Genomic DNA, 18,887 nt, shown 5'->3' on the forward strand with positions numbered 1-18,887 from the left:
TTTTTTTGTTTTGTTTTGGTGCCTTCCTCGTGCCATCATCTATTCCGGCGTCCACTCATTAGACACATTTAAGGCTTTGGAAGAAGGAATTGCGAACCCAGCTTGCCACCTTGTTCCAGCTTCTGGCAGCTAAATAACCCTCCCATCTATGGGAGGAGGGAAAGCTTCATGTATAATAAGGTTTCTTCGCATCTCTCCTGGAAGAGATCGGGCCCTTCGGAGGGTTCTGAGGTGTGGAGGCAGGAGAACTGTCTTCTGATCCAGGGGAGGCCAACGCCCGCACAGTCTCCCTGGGAGTGGGGAGTCTATATGTCTGCATTTGGGGGCAGCATCATTGAGCTACTTGGCAAAGAGGAGTGGTAGAATAACAAAATATTATTGTGATGATAGAATAATAAGATATAACCATATCTTCCATTGTAAATGTATAACATTTTAAATTAATTGAATCTTTGAAAGCCAGTCAGATTATCTGCCTCCTATGGGCAACAATTTTTGCATTTCTAAGTAGAAATATGTTGGTTCTTTCTAGGATGCCGAATCATCATTAGAATTGGACCTTTGAGTTGTAATCTCCTGGTAATAAGGAAATGCAACAACAGCAGGAATAATAACAACAAACTATTTTAATTCACAAGTTGAGATGCAACATGGGTCACCCTTTAAATAAAATACCTTACTTTCCAAAACCATCTTGCTGTCATGGGAAGCTCCGTCTGCCTCATCACAGGGTCTGTTCCTTCCACCCAGGCTATTCCAAGGTCTGAGAAGTCGAATGTAGGCCAGGACCCTGTGAAACATCCTCTAGTGTTTGCTGTTTGTAGCAGCACGTAAACAGCAGACGGTTGCACTGGTATCAGCACGGGGCAAGGGGGTCTCACCAGGTGTCCTTCCCAGGGTCTAGTCTGTAGGTGCATGACACAGCGCTTCCTTCCCCAGGGCTCCTGCCATCTCCTCACCCTGCTGACAACTCCCTCACCCCTCACACCCCACCATCCTACCTGACCCCTCCTGCAGGTGGCTGGGAGGTCCCTGTCCGTGCAGCCTCCCTGGACCAGCGCGCTCTCAACCATACAGATATCTGTTTCTCTCCTGTGGTCTCAAGAGAGGCATGCATTTTTCACCATTTTTATTTCTGCCCTGGGGGGAAAGGAAGCCACTGACCTTCAGGACTTGGTTGTCACCAGCACTGGAGTTGCAGGGGAGGACAATTTTTTTAATTCTTTCTGATTTTCCCAGAGCAAAAAAATAAATTGAAAGCAAGCAAAAGAACCAAAGAAAAACAACAAACATCCCCAAATACATTAATAAATTGCCCATCAACATACATCTATTTGTGATTTAACTATGGTTTTTTATGAGATGTTTCCACACTCTGAATAGTTAAATGTCACAATTTATGAAATTCTTTTACCAAGTCTTTGAAAAGGCTAATAAAAGAAACTGTTTTGATTGCATTTTGTGTGACTACAGATATGTAGCAATGTGATGTTTTAAAATTGAGTTGCTCCAGAAAAATTGTCTTCCTTCCTTCCCTCCTCTCCCTCCCTCCCTCCCTCTTCTCTCCCTCCCCTCCTCTCCCTCCTTCCCTTTCCCTCCTCTCCCTCCCCCTTCTCTCCCTCCCCCTCCCTTCCTTTCCCTCCTCTCCCTTTCTCCCTCCCCCTCCTCTCCCTTTCTCCCTCCCCCTCCTCTCCCTTCTCTCCCTCCCCCTCCTCTCCCTTTCTCCCCCCCCCTCCCCTCCCTTCTCTCCCTTCCCCTCCTCTCCCTCTCTCCCTCTTCTCTCTCTCCCCCCTTCTCTCCTTCCCCCTTTTGCTGCTCTTATCCTTCTCCTCCCCCTTTCTCCTCCTCCTCCTCCTCAAATTGTGGTCCTGGAGATGAGACTCAGCCCCTCCTGTGTGCCAGGCAAGTACCTTCCTGCAGAGCCTTCCTTGCCCTACTTGGTAAGTAAGCACCACACCACTAGCCCATGATTTTTACTTCTGCAGTGTAACAGGCACACTTAACCCACAAATACTTTTAACCTGCACTCTGAGGTGAGAGGCCCAGTTCCTTATGAGGCTGCGGCAGCTGCTCTGCCGAGGATGCTTCAGCCACTCTGCTGAGGGTGCTTCACATGAAGGGGGATGTAATGATGGACACCTTGCCTCAACTTGAGAAGCTTAGAAGTGAAATGAGTGACTCAGCTGGGGCGGGGGCCTCACTGTGTAAACATCCTGAGCGTGTGCAGGAGGAGGGCACCAAGATAGTGTAAGCGCTGCACCCGCCCAGGGCCAGGATCCTGCTTATAGCACAAGGGAGGACAAGAGGTTGCCCCCCTTTCTGCACTCCTGTTGCCTCTGCTGCCCTCTGCCATCCCACCCTGTCTTGAAGCCAGCTGATTACAGACAGAAACTTCCACAAACTGTGAGCTAAATAATCCTTTCTTTCTTAATTTTAGGCATCAGGTATTTTGTCTCAGCAACAAGACAGAAGTAACTAAGATGGGAGACCAGGACCTAGCATTTGTCCCCCTTTGTCCCCCTCCAGTCCCTGCCTCCCTCTAGGCCTCCCAGTGTGGTCAGGACAGATTAAATACATGCTAGGATGTATCGATTGCTTCTCTTCCTCAGGAGACAATTACTTCAGCATAAGGGTATGAGTGTTGGGTAGAATTGAATGGATTTTTTTTTTGTATGTTCATTTTCTTTGAAAACCAATTTCCCTCAGTTTTCTTAGAGAAACTTGAAATCCCTGCAGATCTGGTGATGATAACAGCCCTCAGCCGGATTTGCCTGTGTCTGAGGTACTGCACTGATCCAGTTTCCTTTTTCTAGTTCTTTCAGGAAATTGAGGATGCAGAAAGTGAGCTCGAGAGAACGCATTTCCATTTCACCACTTATAAACATCCACCCCCAAACAGCGCTGCTTCATGTTGGCTGAATAATTCACGCATGGGCAGATGGACCTGCACTTATAGCTACAAGCTCGGGGTGTCCCCCACACAAGTCTCCTTCTGGCGAGCCTTCCTTATTCCTTTCCATCACAGCTAAGGTGGAACACGGGGGAGTTAATGAAAACGGCTGCCCAGGTAAACTGCTTCTCGCACACGGATTATTCAAAGTCTTCCTCGTGAGGTGCTATAACCCTAGAGTCCTATGAGAGTCATTAGAACCCAGGCACTGTACTACGAAATAAGCACCCTCTCCAATTATGTGCCTGGTTCTGTTTCTTTAAAAACAACAACAACAACAACAACAACAACAACAACAACAAAACACTTTAAATATAATTCTTGCTTTTCCCTTTCAAAAGCGTGCACCACAAAGTAGAGCTAAGTCACCACCTTGTTCTGAGTCTGTCGGGCGCAGGCTTCCTGCGGCGCGGCAGCGGGGCGTGGGGCTGAGAAATTAGACACCGTGCTCGCTCCCTGGGTCTCCATTTAATTTTCAGTGACCTTGTTAAAATTACTTCAAGTGTCTTGCGCTTTTACTCGCTTTTAAGGTGAGGAGAATAAAATCAGTCTCCTACCAAGAAAGCATGGGGTGAATGGCAAATGAGCAGCGCTGCAAACGCACCGCTAATAATGTGTGAAGACCGACGGGAGGGCACGAGGATAAGCCAGCTGACCTGAGTGGGAGGTGACAAACAGCCACTGTCTGTCTCTGCAGCTCAGACAAGGGGCAGCTGGGAAGGACTTGACAGCTTTGGGCTTAAGGGCATGAATAACTCATTTTGGTCTAGAGAAATGAAACATGAACATTTGCATAATGAGGTATTTTAACAAGAATTTGGAAGGCGTATGCTCACTTCTAGTTTAGCTTAAGATCTCCAAGGGCTCAAAAGTTATTCTGTCGCATCTTCCTCTACCCGCCCCCAAGCCTTAGTGTTATAGGAACCCCACTTCTGAGCAAGGCCTTTTCCCAGGGCAGCCACTGGCCAGCTCCTGTGATGGTGTGTGGCAGCGGCTTTTCTTGATTCCCTACAGCGGCTACACACTGGCTGTAGTCCTACTCTCTGTGGCAGCAAAGTCAGTCTGCTTCTTTTCCATGTGAAAGAGTTCTGGAGTTTGGAGGTCTGAACCTTTGAGTCTCTGTTTTCAGGTAAAATATTTCCCATTCCATACCTCACAGGACCTGGTCCCTATCCATGGCCTCTCACTGGCAAGAGTATGATATTAATTCTAGCAAGGGCATCTATTGGCCTTGTGTTATGGTTTACATTTAGATGACCACCCAAGACCTCATGTACTCATAGGTGGTATTTTGAAAGGTGACTGGATTATGAGCCTTCCAGTTGACTGGCTGTTAGGCGGTGGGCCTGGTCGGAAGAGGTGGTCCCTGGGAGAAGGGCCTAGAAGGGTTTATCCCCCTCCCCAGCTCCTCCTTCTGGTCTCTCTGCCTCCCATCTACCATGCTATGAATAGCTTTCCTCACCACATCCCTGTGCCACGTGGCCTGCCCTGGGGCCAGGGTACCAGCTAAGACTTCTGAAGCTAGAGCCCAAGCAAGCCTGCCCTCCTTTAGCTTGTTGGTATCAGGTAGTGTGTCTAGCAACAGGAACAGTGACTAAGGCACTCATCAGGCTAGTGTCTTATGATAATTGAATGGCTGCGGGCAAGAGAATGGAACACTGTCCCTCTTGGATCAGGAGTTTGAAAGCAATTAAAATGCTTCAGATCCACTCAAGATTTTCTGAATTAGAATCTCAGAGGCAGAGTCCCCAAAGCTCACGCTTACACAGGCAGCACAGTGATCCTTCCTGAGGAGGTCCATAGGTTATAGCATAAGAAACCCTGCCAGTTATAGAGGACCTTGGGCAGCAAAGTATTAGAGAACTCTCCAGTCTGTAACCCCAAGTCTTGCTCTTGTTGGAAGATGTTCAGGCTTTTGATGTGCTTGAGAGGCCTGGGGTTCAAACATGAGTTTGGTGTGTGACTGCAGAGCTCACCTCTCTCTCCTTGTGCTTCTCCCTCCCACAGGGGAAGGACGTGGCTCCAGCGGTTAGGAAAGGTTGAGCAGAAGGGTGTTCTGAGGTCCACTGCCCAGAGGCTCCTACCACCATGACCCCCTGCCCAGGACTACGACCGAGCTCTTCCATCGCTCAGGGTGTGGTTCTGCTTCCTGTTGTCTGATACTCACTGCCTAGGACTTCAGCTCTCTTTCATAGCCCTTGTGGTCTCTGATCTTGCATTGCCAGGATGCCAAGCTCTGCTCATCCACCAGATGCTCACCTTGTCTCTGTCATACCTTCTACCTGGCCCAACTTTCAAACACAGCCCACTCAGGGGGTCTTCCAATCTCCAAGATCTATTTTTCTGAGGGCATTCTAGACAGGCCTGGAAGACACAATAAGTTCTCTGTACCTAAAATTTCTACATCTTCAGACAGCCAACTGTGAGTGGTAAATATGCCAAAAATTTCTGAAAAAGTTCTAAAAGGTAAAAGTTTAATTTGCCATATTTCAAATATAATGTTACATGCATGACAATGAAATGATCTGTAGGCATTCCATTAAGTCTTACAAGTAATCTAGAGACAGCTTTAAAGTAAAAGCTAAACTAGTCCTTTAAAAAGCATAAGATTATAGAAGAAATAGCAATTATCACTTGTTTTCAACAGAAAACATGTCGGAGAAAAAACTGGAGACTAGAGAGACGCAGGTGCTGTCACTTTCCAAAGCTACACTTTAATAAAAATAGACAAAAAGCTCTAAATGCCATGTTAAACTCTCCATGTACCTGTTCCCTCTCCACTTATTTAGGTATAAGTGACAAATTAAATCATATACCTATTCATGATGTAAAAAGTGATGTTGGACATGTAAATAGATAGTGAAATGATTTCCACAATCAAGTTAATTAACATATTGATCCCTTCACATAACTACTGTGTGTGTGTTGCAAATACTTAAGTTCTACTCTCTTTGCACAATTCAAATATATATATGTTGTTATCAGCCACTGTCGCCAGGCTATTCTTTAGGTCTAACAGCAGGAACCCTGTCACCAACAGCAGCCATGATGGAAGAGAAGGGACAGAAAGTTGACCCTGTAGTGTGGCAAGGAAGTGGCTCCACTGATGGGAACTTAGATGAGGTCAGAACAGCACACTCGGAGCTCTAGTGGTGTGATCGGTTAGCACATGACACTTTAGAACAGAATAGCAACTTTTATTTTAAAGAGACAAATAATAATAATAATAAAAATGATACAGAATTTCAAAATAAGATGATAGGAAATTAACGATGGCTATTATTGTCCATATTGTTATCTTCAAAGTAAGTTGCTCAAATGACCAGGCATGCAAAATCCATCAAGCACATAAACATTAACTGTTCCTTTCAATGAACTAATAGAAATGAGTAGTATGTTTATCTTAGCTGTTATTATGGTTCGTGTCTAGTTGTCCCTCCAAAGCCTCTTGTAAGTCGTGGGGTGGTCGTGATTGGAGAAGTAGTAGAGGCTTAAGGGGTGGGGCCAGAGGACCAGGGCGAGGCTCGAGGGGAGGGGCCAGAGAGGTGCGAACCGTTATACTGGTCTGTGGCCTCTCCGAGGTGTGGGGCGGGTTATCCTGGATGGGGCAACGCCCCAGCCTCTCTTCCACGCCCTGCAGTGTGGGTGGCGGTGTCTGCTATTGAGGCCGCCTGCGGCAGAGAGGAGACGTTTGGAGAAGACAGAGGCACTGACCCTCTCTCCTGAGCAAATAAGGCTCTGAGGTCTTGCTACACAATTCAGGTTTCAGAGTTTTATGATGTTTTTATTTCTTCTGGGAAAATACCCAGAAGGGGAATAACTGGTCCTAGTTTTTTTAAGGAGTCTCCATGCTGATTTCCACAGAGGTTGCACTAGTCTACACTCTCATCAACAGGGCAGAAGGGTTCCTTTTTGTCCGCAACCCCTCCAGCATTTGTTATTGGTTGATTTCTTTTCTTTTCTTTTTTTTTTTTTTTTAACTTGCTAAACAGAATGGATTCTTATTTCTGGGGAGTTGATTTCTTGATCATAACCATTCTTTCTGTGGTAAGACAGAGTCTCAGTGTTGTTTCAGTTCACATTTATAGAATGACCAATGCTGTTGAACAGTTTTTCATACGTTTGTTTGCCATTTGAATTTCTTTATCTGAGAAGTGTGTATTCATCGCATATGCCCATTTTTGGATTGGGTCTTTGAATTTTGTGGCTGTTTTTAAAAATTCTTTATTCTAGATAAAAGTTCTTTGGCTGAAGGAGGGCTGGATAAATTTTTTTTTCCAATTTGTAGGCTTTCTTTTCATTCTGTTGGTGATTTCTTTTGAAATCATAAAATTTTTAATAAAATGAGATCCCAGTTGTTGATTCCTTAAAGTATTTCCTATGCAGTGTGGTTTTTGTTCCTGAACTCTATGTCTACCCCTGGGTTTTCAAGATTTCTGCTTACTTTCTCTTTCAGTAGGTTTAGTGCTTCTGTTTTAGTATTTAGATACTTTTCTAAATAATTTTATTGAGAAAAAAATAGCAATGAGACAGTTTCAAAATCGATTACTAGCACAATTTCAATAATTAATACAGTACATACTGTTTTCTTAGTGGTTATTCATTGTAGAAGATGCAGACATGATATTATGTCCACAGACACTATTAGAACCATCTCTCTATTCATTGAATCAAGGGAATGCAGTTATATATCTATCCTATTTTGAATATATAGATGCAAAATGGTCCTTCATTTGTGTCCCTCTTTTTTGTTTAGTTTTGTCAGAGAAGGGTATTCCACTGTCATTTAAATATTGTAGGCGAGTATTTAGATACTTAATCCATTTTGACTTTAGTTTAGGATTAGCACGTTTTAGAAATGGGACCATGAATGAATGTCAGCACTCTGTGTTCTCCTGCCACCAGAAAGTGCCTCCCTGGGCACACAGGCAGGCCCTTAGCATGCTACCACAAATGTGTGGAAAAGAGGCTGATGCAGCCACTCTTCGGTGAGAATGCTATGAGAGCACCACTTGCTCTAAGTGTCAGGCTGTCTTGGGCTTTCAGTTGACTTTGCTGTAGGCTGCATGTTCTCCTCTTTCTGGTTGTTGGGCTGGTGCCAAAGGATGCACTGGGATTCGCACTCAAGTCACCCTAGGATGTTTTCTGTACTTCGTTTCTCATAGTCAAGGGACATTTTTCTTCCAAAAGGCTCCAAGTTGCAAAACACTATTTTGGGATCTTCTTATCCTATGTTATTCTGCCTTTTCCCTGTTGAAACAGCACATATGTGTATTTGCCTCTGGAGATGAAAGAACAGGATAAACTTGGAAATCTAGGTTTTATTTTCCAAATTCCAAGCCCTTCAAGGAGGAGAAAATGTGTGAGCCAAGGATAAGTGAATTTATAAGCATGGTGAGCAAAGCATTCCTCAAGATGAAGAATGTTCTCAAGGGCTCAGGACAATAGAGAAAGGGGTAGAAGACCTCATGCCCTTCTGCCTGGTGGAATTCCAGAGAGGTGAAAAGATCCCTTGGGATCTGTTTTAGTTAGTTGCCTCTCATTACTGAGATAAAATGCCCAACACACAAAGTTAAAGAAGGAAGAGTTTATTTAGTTCACAGCCTGTGGAGGTTTCAGTCCATAATCAGCTGGCTCCCAGGCAGGGTGGAACATGGTAGAAGGACGGCCACTCATAGCAGTAGAAGACAACAAAGGCAACAAGGGAGAGAGACAGGACTCTTTCAGTCCTTTATAATGTATACAGCTACCAGCCCTAGGGAAGGTGTAGCACTGAGCCCTTAACCCTTGCCAGGACCGTGCCAAACCAATCAGTGGATTGATTTACTAATCACACACCCTCAATCCCAGTGTCACACACTCTAGATTCAGCCACCTCTGAAAAACACCCATGACCACGTGAGGCTTGCGGGGCCATCTAGACACAGACCATAACAGAGACCAAAAGCAGAAGGGACTACAGTCTGGCCATCTACAGTGAGACTGTGGAGACAAAGGCTCTGTGGACTCTGGAGACAGGAACATCAGTCACTGCGTCCAGGTTCCTGGCAAGAAACATAAATGTAAAACTCAGGCTTGGATCATTGTACACGAGGAATTAACAAGGCTGGTGTGGAACTCTGAAGTACATCCTTGGCCTGAGGCATTTTAGTGCTACATTTAAAACAACTGTGAGGACAAGGGAAGTGCCGTATCTTATTGACAAAAATGTTACCTCTGTCGTAGGGGCCACATTACATGGGTTAACATTAGGTGTCTTAGTACTATCTAGTGTGAGCACATAACTGAGGTTCAGGAGGTCCCCAGGCCTGCAAGTCCCATATGCCACCAAGCACTGTCATCAGCTCACATGTTGGAATGGAAGGCATCCCTCCTTGTCACTGGCTCACAAATATCCATAAATTAAGGAAAAAGACCTTTATTTTGACTCAAAGATTGTAGAGGTTTCAGTCTATAGTTGATTGAGTCCACACAGGACAGCATGGCAGAGGGCCATGGCAGGAGAAGAGTTGCTCACAACACAGAATCCAAGAAGCAGAGTCAAGAGAGCAGTGAGAGGGGGGGCCGGGGAGTTGGCTCAGTGTTATAAGTACCTGCCTGGCAAGTACAAGGTCTTGAGTTCAATCCCCACTGCCACAAAATAAAAAAACAACAAAAAGAGAGCAGTGAGGAAGGGAGGTACTTCCCAGAACCTGCCTTCTAATAGCAATCAGCTATGTGCCCCCATAATCCCATCACCCCCCACCTTGGAGCAGATGACGCTTTGGGGGAACAGCTAGATATAAACTATAACAGAAGGAGTAAAACCCTTGAAATGATTTGGGTTAGCTACTCAAACACATTCCCAGATGAGACTTCAAATAGAGTCAGCTGAGTTGTAGAAATATTCCTGGGAACCTTGAACCTGACCCCACATACCCTCCATCATTTGCACCGCTTCACCAGTGTAAATCCTGGTGCTACTAACAAGCTATGTGATGTTGACGATGACACTTAGAGCACTTCAAGCCTCACGTTCTTCACCCATTAAAGGAGAGCGATGGCAGCGCTGATATTCCTCATTCAGCAACCTACCAGTTTAAAGACTGTTCGGGCTTCCAACCCACCACTTGGACGTTTGACTCATCTTTTTTTTTGTACAGCTCTTAGCATCTTGTTTATGGAGCTTCATGTCTTTTTTGTACACTACAACTTGTTTATTCAGTACTGGAATTTCTGGGGATTGCACTGAGCAGTATGGCACTAGTTTTATGTGCTGTTATATAGTACAGTAGTGCGTGGAAGAGTTACGGAAATAAAAGCAAAGTCATCAAGCTGGAGTTTCCTCTGGCAATTTCCTTGCTCCAAATATTGTAATGTGCACATTATATACGACTCCTAGATTAGTGTCCAATCCATTTGATGAACTATTCACCAGGGTTGTAACTCAGTCATTAAATGAAGAGTGCCTGTATTTCCTCAAAATGTTGCTGGATTAATTGGACCATTTCAGTCAAAGACCGAGAATGATGCTTGACTCCTAGGAAACAGGCCTTCATCTTGTAATAATCAATAATCCTGATACCTGTGCTCATAGACAATGTAAAAGTTCACCATGGTGAACTTTTGCTGTATCAGCATTCAAGATGTTGCTAATAGATTCTTTCACCCCTTAAGAGTGTTTCCAGTCTGGCTCCCCTCACATAGAAAAACTCCTAGATTCTCCCCACCAGCCCTCCCGACAGGCTCAAACACCCAAATCTTAGAAATCTTAAGAATCCTAGGCTTGAGGCATGTTAAGGCAAAAGTGGGGTGGGGCTTTGTTTCCCCGCATAGGGAAATTATCAAATTAAGCCGGTGCTTAATGAAGCCTTTGAGGGACCAAACTCTCCATGTACAGCACGGTGTGGGCAACCTTTTGGGACTCAAGTGGCTTCAAAGTTAGAATAGTCACAGAAGTAGAAGAATTGATAGATATTCTTTGTCATAAAATCTTTAGCTATCACTTCTCTCTCTCAAATGGACTTCTGAGTTGTTGGAAATCTTCACTTCTAGAACTTTGTGTTAATCTTTGTCCTTAAACTCCTTTAAGTATAGGGAGGAGAAAAAACATGTAACTCACAGATCTTTAGCTTTCCTTTTCACATTACCTAGAAATTCCAGACTGCGTTATCCTCCTCCTTCTCCTTCCTCTCCCTCTCCTTCTCCCTGTACCTCTTCCTCTTCTTCTTCCCTTTCTTCTTCCTCTTCTTCTTTTTGGAATTGGGAATCACACTCCGGACCTTGTGCTTGCCAGGCAGGCGTTGTGCCACCGAGTGACATCCCTAGCCCTTCTCGTTATTTTTAGTAACTATTTAAAACACCGATTCTGTGGCCCCCTCACTCCCTCCTAACACATGGTCCTATTTTCTACTTGCTCTCAATTCTTCTCTCCTGCCTGCTCTGCAGCCAGCCCTGGTGCTGCGCCTTCAGCCTCTCCATCCGCGTTATCTACGCCTGCCCACAGCTCCTTCACTGAAAGCAAGCAAAAAGCAAAGCTGTCACTCAGTCCTGGATTCTGGCTATCTTTATCTTTTTTTCCATTTTGAAAGTGCTGCATCCCCTCCTCTCTCCACTTCCTCAGCCCTCAGCTACTCCTCCACTCAGCCTTGTGTGTGCCCCCAAGCTGTCGCCAGAAACTGCTCCTTCATGGGATAAGTCCAATGGCAAGTGTTGAGTCCTTGCCTTCACCCAGAGGTGTCTTTGACACTGATGACCCTAGGCTGTCCTCTGAAGGACAGTCCAGGGCTCTCTGATTGCAAGCCAGTCTCAGAGAGCAACTCATCCAGCCCTAAGCATCCGTGTTCCTCACAGTTCCCTCGGGAGTCTTTTCTCTCATTCCAGCTTCTCTCCAGGGGTAGAGTCCCTATCCCTACGCCTTCATTACCACCTGAAAAATTATAGCCTAATGGGAGTTATTCTTACCTTTTCATTTTCCCGGCTCATAGCCATATTCACCAAGTCTTCTCCAGCCTTCACCTTGGCGTCTTGGAACCCTGGGCACTTCCCTTCACCATCACTGCCCCAGAGTAACTCCAGCCACCCGTCTTTCCACACTGGGGCTTGAGCTAGCTTGCTGCTGGGCTTCCTGCCTCTCAGGTCCTTCTGAGAAGCACTGCACCTTGATCTTTCTATACCAGAGGTCTGCAACCTGCTGCCAAATGTCAGATAGTAATGGTTTCAGACTTTGCAGATCTTACGGTCACTGCTGCAATTACTGCAATCTACTGCTGAAGCACAAAATCAGCCATAAAAAACATGTAAGTACATAGCACAGATGGGATCTGATAGAACTGTATGATGGGTCAAGGCCAGATCTGGCCCAAGGGCCAACATGTGCTGATCTCATTCTTGTTTGTTTGCTTGTTTGTCTTTCCGTCTTTTTGAGACAGGGTTTGCTATGTAGTCAGGCTGGCTTTGAACTCACATTGTAGCCTAGACTAGTATAAAAGTTGCAAAATTCCGCCTGCCTCAGCCTCCCGAGTGCTGGGATTACAGGTGTGCGCCATCACACCATGCTCTGAATTCATTCTAAATCTGACATTTAATCATGTTCTTCCTGTTACATTTAGGAAAAACTACATATTCTTTCAAACTCGGCTCCAGCCTTGCTGGAAGATTCATATGACTGCTTTGGGTTTAGATCTACAACTCAATAGGTCTGAGTGAGCTGGATGTAATATGCAACTCTGAAGGCATGAAGAGCTGTGGGTTTGAGTTCCACTCAAACAGTTTCACTCTTCAGGAAATTTAGATCCTAAGGAGGCTTCAATTTCTTCACTAAATCCAAAAGGAGATGGCTGCATTACCCGAGTGTAGACATATCTCCTGCCCCTTACATGATTCAGTTGCCTGAAAATAAATGGCATAATGGAGAAGGAAGCAAGCCTGCACTTTGAGTGCTATCCAACTGTCGTTCTGCCTTCGTGGGCTGGCGGGGCCCTGCCTCTCCCTCTGAAGCATCACTGGTCTCACACAGGCTGTCTCTTCCTGCCCTCTACATCTAGCTGCTTACTTGCTGTGCCATTCAGCTCCAGTTTAGTGATGCCCTGGAGAATTCGGGCCACCTGCGCCCTCCTGACATTGACCCACTTCTTCCATTCCAGATTCCCTACCCATCCTGTTGTCGCGTGATGGGAGCCTGAGTCACAGCTCCTGCCCTACTTCTGGTGCAATTTCTATTCCCATGGAATCTCTCTCTCTCTCTCTCTCTCTCTCTCTCTCTCTCTCTCTCTCTCTCGTGTGTGTGTGTGTGTGTGTGTGTGTGTGTGTGTGTGTGTTTAGGGGCGAAGTTGCCATAGGCAAGGAAAGAATCAGGCTCTGCCCTTTTTAGCCCTCTTTACATCCAGGATGTTCAAGGGAATGGCAAATGCATTTTCCAGGGGAGGAATTATGGAGTGAGCAGGTGCAGTAAGTAGAAACAAGGGAAACCAATGCATAATTTATAAATCAGATATTCCCTAGAGCCCTGGGATTATTTCTACCTCTGCAGTATCAGGATATGGTCCATACTTAAACATCAAACAGGACCCTTGACTTCTATATTTGCTTTTGTATAAAGCTGCTTTAAACCTTCTTGTTTTGGTTGTCTTAAAGCTTAAAGGATCTCTGACTCATCCGGGCTACTCAACGCACCATGCTGAAATTTTCTGACAAGCACAAGAAGCTAGTCTTCTATATTCTGTAAAGAAACAGCAACCCTCACATCTGGGCACTGGGATTAACTTCAAAGGACAGTAAAGATGGTGCAAAGGCACGGAGTATGGGAATTGCTACTTTGCTGCCTGGAACTTAAAAAAATACTTTTAAATGAAAGAAAATGATAAGGTACACCATTTATATACTTTGCACAAGGCTCGCCCTTTGGGTTCCCAAAATGCATCACAACAGGTATTTACAAAAATAAAATTCAGTTACTGTGAATGGAATTGCTTTTCCTTTGTTTATATATAAATTGCATAGTACAATATTTTTCACAAGAGAAAATGATTAGAATTCCCAGGTATCTTTGGGTAAAAACTATGATCCTTCAAAGTATTCAAATTGGTGTAGACCTGGTTAAAAAAAAAATCAAATGGGTGTAGAAGAGCTTCTTTTTAATTTTTTTTTTTTTTATGTATTTAGTACAGGGTCTACAGGGTGTTAAGGGTCTCACTACAGAGATAGGACTTGTAGTGATCCCCTGTTCTCAGACTCCCAAGCGCTGAGATTACAGGTGGGTAGCACCACATCCAGTCTCAATTGCTGTCTCAGTGTGCCCCTGGGGACAGGGTGGGCACGGCACACCAGGGATTGAACCTCGGCCACTGCACTCTTCCTAAGCAGGCACTTTAGTCCACTGAGCTATCTGGTCAGCCCAGAAGGGCTTCCTTATTAGGCAAATAAAGTATTTATATTATGACTTGGATCTGCACTGTGGCCCCAACCTCTCGTGTGCTCAGATGGCTTTTGGAAGGTAACCGGATCATGGGGCACTGTAATCGTTGATACGCTGCATCACCATGAACAGTCTAGGAGGTTAACTAAGTCAGCAGCTCTACATCCAGGGGACAGAGAACACGCCCTTACACGGTAGCATGTTGCTCACTATGTCAGCCTGAGAAGTGTAGAGGCTAGGGACTCAACATGGGGCTGGGGGCCTCATTTTGCAATCATCCTGAGCCTGTACAGAGGAGGAGACAGTGAGGCTTTGAGGGCTGCCTGCCCCAGGGTGAGCGCTGGCACACAGTGTAAGCGAGGGAAAGAGGCTCGTTCCTCCCTCTCTTGTTCTTGTTGCCTTTGCTGTCTTCTGCCTCTTTGAATTCCTACACCTGTGCTACACCTGCCTTGGCGCCAGATGATTACAGACTGAAACCTCCACAAACTGCACGCTGAATGTACCTTGCCTCCTTAACTTTGAATATTTTGTCTCAGCGATGAGAAAAGTAGCTAAGACAATGTGAAACCCAAAAATTAAAAATTTAAAGAACCAATAAAACAGAGATGTTAGAAAACAGAGAGGAGACTCTGAAGATGGGAAAGGGGTCAGGGAAAGGAGGAAGAAAGGAGAAGAGAGAAGAGGAAATAGAAATGATCAGAATGTAAAATACATCTTCTTCTTAGTTCCTCACAAGGAGTATAATTATTAGGTATTGCAAACATATGCCAACAGTGAAAGAAGAAAATGAACCTAAGAAAAAAACAATGAGGATAAATATTTTATCCCTGCTCATGACCTGTGTCCTTCTAGAACTTCTGAGACATGCCCTCTGCTTTTAGAAGAAATTCTATCCACACTGAAGAGAGGTGTAACTCACATGGATCCAGGAGATGCGATTGTTACAGAGAAGGTCAAGCTCAAGGCCTAACTATGGAAGCTTAGTACTGAAAAGATTGTTTTTATTCAACAACTATTTTGGGGCAATACCTTTGCATAAACTGTCTTGGGTACTTCTGTCTCATCGCTGGGACAAAATACTTGATGTCCAAAAACAAGAAAGGCAACCTTATTTAGCTCACAGTTTGTGGAGGTTTCAGTCCATAATCAGCTGGATCCAAGGCGGGGTGGCACCTGGCAGAGGGCAGCAGTTCAAGGTGGCAGAAGACGGCAAAGCAACAAGAGCAAAAAAGTGGAGAGTATGCCTCTCTTCTGTCCTTACACTGTAAGCAGAGTACCTGCACCTGGGGCTAGTGGAGCACTCACACGTCTCCGCGCCCGCCCGTTGCCCAGGATGGGCTCTTTGCACAGTGAGAACTCCAGCCCCTTCCCGAGGCAGAAATAATCTTTGAGTGTTTGAGCTTAATTATAGAATGGAGTGACCTGAATAGAATGAGTTGGAATAACACAGATTATAGAAGAGGAGCCAGCAGGTATAGCATTCCAGGCCTGCTTGATAAACCTTGGCTGAAATGTTGAATTTTGTTGAAAATAAAACGCAGCTTTTCAAAACATTTAAACCATCTGGGTGTGGTGACACTCCCAGCGCTGAGGAGGCTGAGGCAGGGGACTGCAGCGAGTACGTAATCATCCTGGGCCACACAAACAAACTGAAGACCAACCTGAACTACATAGTGAGACCCTGTGTCAAAGGAAGGGAAGACCAAACATGCTTAATAGATAGACATGTTTATAGTCACTAAGAACAATGTCCTAGTTATTGTAACAAGTGTAGGATCGGGGCCGGGGAGATGGCTCAGTGGAATAAGTGCTTCCCTGTCAAGTCCAAGGACCTGAGTTCAGTCCCTGGTTCTGCAAAAACAAGTGTAGGATCTGTATCTAAGAGGTCATGCCTTTTTCTCAAATTATTTCTCAAAATATCTACATATACTCACATATATTATTCAACATGAAATTTAGAATATCTGACAACAAACAATGGAATAAGCACAAAATTCACAACTAATTGCTTAGAATACAATTGAATACAATTGCTTAGAATTGTATTCAATTTCTATGTTAACTGGTAAAGGCATAATGTACTTAGGACATTTTCTTCACACATATAACAATTACACGTTTCTGCACATGTATAGAAGAGTAATTTTGAACATTAAAGAATACTACACAGTAAATTTTATTTACGTGCAAGTATTTTAGTTACAGCTATTGTTTTTATTCTTTTAGTATCTTGTCATATAAATTTTTCCAAATCAACTATTTACTTGTTTTTGCTATTATAAAATAAAATCACATTTGCCTCCCATTAAATCTATTTTAAGCTTATGCCATTTGCAGTGTTTGATGATGTCATAGATGTATCGGCATAAAGATTATGAGGAATGATAAATTTCTCTGTTAGAATTTACCATCAATTTTCTTTTTCTTCTATGACTTCAAACAGGCAAATTGATATCATAGTAATGGTGGGGACTGTCTTCTAATTTGATGAGTGGTACTTCTAGAATTTAATCAGTTAGTATAATTTTTTTCTATTGAATCTAATGAATAACTTCATTCATATCAGAGATTTTATTTAATGAAATTTAGTACTAACATATGAACCAGAGTGTTCAGACAAAAGAGAAAATTAGGTAAAGTTGTAAATGGTAAAATTATAAACTTAACCTAAAATTATAGAACAAAAAAAAAAACTAATGTTAATAAAAGTCTAAAGCTAAAGTTTTTCTTTTTATTAGCCTGAGAAATTTTTGGAAAATCCTTTAAATTTTTATTGTATTTTCATTAAGACATACATCTGATGAATAGATCTAATACATGAAAGTATTATTTGTAGCAAGTATATGATCAGTTCTTGTGTGTGTTCCATGAATGAAATACAGTAATAGAGAATATTGCTACTGTACAATTAAACTCTGACTACACTGGACAAGTATTTCCTCCTCCACTTTGCTATATTTCTGAATTAATTTTCAGAAATGTATTGATAGATTAAATAATTTTTCTATTTCTAAAATACATTGTCAGGTATATCTTGCCTCATTGGTCTCCATGGTGAGGTGCATTATGATTTAAATTATTCATCCTTTCTTCGCTTTAAGTTTCTGTGTTAGCTGTCATAATATTTATTTTTTGAATTAGTTATCATTTTTTGCTTATCTCTTAATTTTAAATCTTTTTGAGATCTTCCTTTAGCTACATTTCGGAGTTCATAGTTTTTTAATCAAATAAACAATTTCATTTAACCACTAAAAAATTTAAAAATGAAAACCGTGAGACCACAAAACCTGTCCGTCTTTAACTTGGCTCTGTGATCCTAGAGATGATTAAGTGACTGAGGTAGAATTTGCTACAGAGCTGGGAGTCAGCACTGTAATATACCTGAGGGCACAGTTACAAAGTTCTGGTGGGGCTGGGGAGATAGCTCAGTAGAATAAGCACTTGCCTGGCAAGCACAAGGTCTTGAGTTCAATCTCCGGTTCTGAAAAAAAAAAGAAGTTTTGGGAACTGGTTTATGAGTGGAGTTTGAAAAGGTTTGGAGATGCAAGTTAGAGAGGCCCTGGGATGCGGTGAACAATGGTTGGCCACACTGGCCAGAGCTGAGAAGCACAGAGTGCTGATGGGAACGCAGTAAGATCAGGCTCAGGAGCTTTCAAGTGTGCGCAAGAGCTTCACTGGCTGTTGGACTTGAAACCATGTATGTTACACTTTGGTTGAAAATTTGTCTGCATTTTGCCCTGATCCTGAGATTTTGCTGGAGATTAAGATTAAGGGTAGCAGACTAATTAATCTGGCAGGGGAAATTTCAAGGAAGCCTAGCACTCAGTCTGTGACATGGGTACTTCTATAAGCTTTGAGCTGTATCTGTTGTAAGAACCAGGACCAAAAACCAGAGCTGAAGAAAATGTTTATAATTTGCTTTTGGTTAAAAAGGAAGCACAAGGAAATAGATCTGCGGCAAGAGAGACCTGGGAACAGGAGTGAAGTCAGAGAGGCAGCTACAAAGGCTGTCCTGAAAGCCAAAGGAGCCAGGAGTATTAGTCAGGTTTCTGTTGCTGGATCAAAAGCCTGAAACCTGCAACTCAGAGGATGAGAGGTTGTATTTGGCTCACAGTTTCAGAAGATTCTGTCCTGGGTAGCTGGTTCCGAGGCAGGAGCCTCACGGGGGAAGGCAGAGTGGAGCAAACCGCTTGCTTGCTTGATGATGCGGCCAGAAAACGGAGCATAAGGGAACGGCACTGGCGAGGTGCGCCCTCCTGAGCCGCGGGGACCCCGCTGCACCCGGGCCGCACCCGCTACCAGCGATTTCAGCTGTGGACATCAGTGAGGTAATCCACTGTCAGTAGCGTACTCCCACGACCCAGGTAGCTCTTGAGGGGGCTCTTAATACAGTCAGGTTGACGGGAAAGCTTAGCCGTCACACCAGGAGTGTCCGGCGTTACAAGAAAACCAGAGTATACCCACGGGTGCAGGATGCGTTTCCGTCGTTGTAGGAAATCGGACGCACCTTGAGAGGGCAGGGCTCAGGGAGCAGCTCAGACT

The sequence above is a fragment of the Octodon degus genome, unplaced genomic scaffold, assembly GCF_000260255.1.
Source record: "Octodon degus isolate 3935 unplaced genomic scaffold, OctDeg1.0 scaffold00034, whole genome shotgun sequence".
Classification (NCBI taxonomy): domain Eukaryota; kingdom Metazoa; phylum Chordata; class Mammalia; order Rodentia; family Octodontidae; genus Octodon; species Octodon degus.